Source organism: Arachis ipaensis, chromosome B1 (assembly GCF_059453495.1).
Source record: "Arachis ipaensis isolate K30076 ecotype BB chromosome B1, ASM5945349v1, whole genome shotgun sequence".
Taxonomy (NCBI): domain Eukaryota; kingdom Viridiplantae; phylum Streptophyta; class Magnoliopsida; order Fabales; family Fabaceae; genus Arachis; species Arachis ipaensis.
The window spans coordinates 14,981,207-14,983,750 of record NC_142436.1 but is presented as its reverse complement, the minus strand read 5'-3'; positions in this window follow the sequence as shown (position 1 = coordinate 14,983,750).

Sequence of the window (2,544 nt, the reverse complement as noted above, 5' to 3'; positions counted from 1 at the left end):
GGGGATGATCAACAAAGGAGAGTGCTTGGCTCTTATTCTGCCCCTACTGCGGATCTTTATGGAAAAAGCATTGTGGTGCCTCCTATAGCTGCGAACAACTTTGAGTTGAAGCCACAATTGGTCACCCTGGTGCAACAAAACTGCCAATATCATGGACTTCCTCATGAAGATCCAAATCAGTTTATATCTGATTTTCTGCAGATATGTGATACTGTGAAGACAAATGGAGTGAACCCAGAGGTGTACAGACTCATGCTTTTCCCGTTTGCTCTGAGGGATAAAGCAAAGCTATGGCTAGATTCCCAACCAAAGGAGAGTCTGAATACTTGGAAAAAGGTTGTTACAGAGTTTCTCACTAAATTTTTCCCACCAAAGAAGCTCACTAAGCTTAGGTTGGAGGTTTAGACCTTCAGGCAGAAGGAGGGTGAAACTCTTTATGAAGCTTGGGAGAGATACAAGCTACTGACCAGGCAATGCCCTCCGGACATGTTCTCCAAATGGACCCAACTAGATATCTTTTATGAAGGCTTGGGTGAGATGTCCAAGATAAGCTTAGATACTTCTGCAGGCGGTTCATTGCACAAGAAGAAGACACCAGAGGAGACTATTGAGCTTATTGAATTGGTTTCTAGCAACCAATATTTATACTCATTTAACAGGAATCCTGTGAACTCTGAGACCTCTCAGAAGAGAGGTGTGTTGGAAGTGGAAGCTGTTAATGCTCTTCTTGCTCAGAACAAGCTTATGTCTCAGCAAAAAAATCTACTTACTTAGCAGATGAGTGGCATGCAAGTCTCAGCTATCAACACCCAAAATCCACCTCAAGAGGCCTCCTATGACATGGCAGGTAATTTTGTGCAAAATAATAATTATGATTATACTCAATTCCCTTCTGAACAGGTCAATTACATGGGGAGTAATCCTAGAAATCCCAATAATGATCCCTATTCTCAAACCTACAATCAAGGGTGGAGAAATCACCCAAATTTTGGGTAGAGAGACCAACCTCAGAGACCACAGAACTTCAACAATCATTCTCAAGGCGGCTTCCAACAGAACAATTATAATAACCGCCAATTTCAGTCTCAGCAGGCAAACTCTAAATCCCAAGAAGATGCTAATTGGGAGATGATGAAGAGTTTTGTGCAGGAAACTAGATCATCAATCAAGAATTTGGAGATTTAGATAGGTCAAATAGCCACAAGAGTTAATGAAATTGATCAGAGGACCACTAATAGCCTTCCTGGTAACACAATTCCAAATCCAAGAGAGGAATGCAAGGCTATCACCTTGATAGATGGACAAGTGGCAAGTATGGAAGCACAAGTTAGTGAGGAGCCCGTTGAAAAAGAAGCTCCAGAGGAGAAGAAGGAAGAAGTAGAGCATGTCCCTCCAAAGCGTGCAGACAACCCATTTCCAGACTCTCTTGACACTTATCCTACATTGCCAAAGGCTCCTGAGTACAAGCCTAAAATGCCATATCCTCAGAGACTTCAAAAGGAGACCAAGGACAAGCAGTTTTCAAAGTTCTTGGAAGTCTTCAGAAAGTTGCAAATCAATATTCCTTTTGCTGAGGTCTTGGAGCAAATGCCTATTTATGTCAAGTTCATGAAGGAGTTGTTGTCAAAGAAGAAGCCTTTAAAGGGAGATGAGACAGTGGTCTTGACTAAAGAATGCAGTGCCATCATTCAGAATCACTTACCAAAGAAGATGCCAGATCCAGGGAGCTTTCAAATTCCATGCACCATTGGGAGCACAACCTTTGAGAAAGCGTTATGTGATCTGGGAGCCAGCATTAATTTAATGCCCCTGTCTGTGATGAAGAAGCTGCAAATCCAAGAGGCACAACCCACGAAGATAGCATTACAGATGACAGACAAATTTATGAAGCATGCATATGGATTAGTGGAGAATATCTTAGTCAAAGTGGGTAAGTTCTTCCTCCCAGTAGATTTTGTGATTCTTGACACAGGAGAGGATGAGAACGCCTCTATAATTCTAGGAAGATCATTCCTAGCCACTGGAAGAGCTTTGATTGATGTAGAAGTGGGTGAATTAGTGCTTAGAGTGCATAATGAGCAACTGATCTTTTATGTCTTCAAAGATATACATTCAACAGGTGAAGAAGAGAGGTGCATGCAAACTGAACTTATTCATCCAAACCTTCAACAACCCCCTGATGACGGACACCATAATCTGCAGCTCCAACTTCCTTTGGTGACAAATAATAAAATTCCTCCTGAAATCAAACCTAAGTTTGGTGTTGGGAATTCATCATCCACCAAGGAGGAGGTTCCCAAAAAGAAGAAAATACCCAGGGGATGGAGAAACAAAAAGATCCCCACTGAAGGTTTCTCCCTAGGAATGAAAGTGGTGTTGACTAGCAATCCAGTATGGATTTATACAGTAAACAGAATCCTCTCTCTGGAACATATTGAGCTACTTTATGGAGACACAGGAAAGAAGTTCACAGTGAGGGGTTAAGAGCTGAGCCCCTATGATCCTCCTCCTTAGAGGAGCTGACCGTCAAGCTAGTGACGGTAA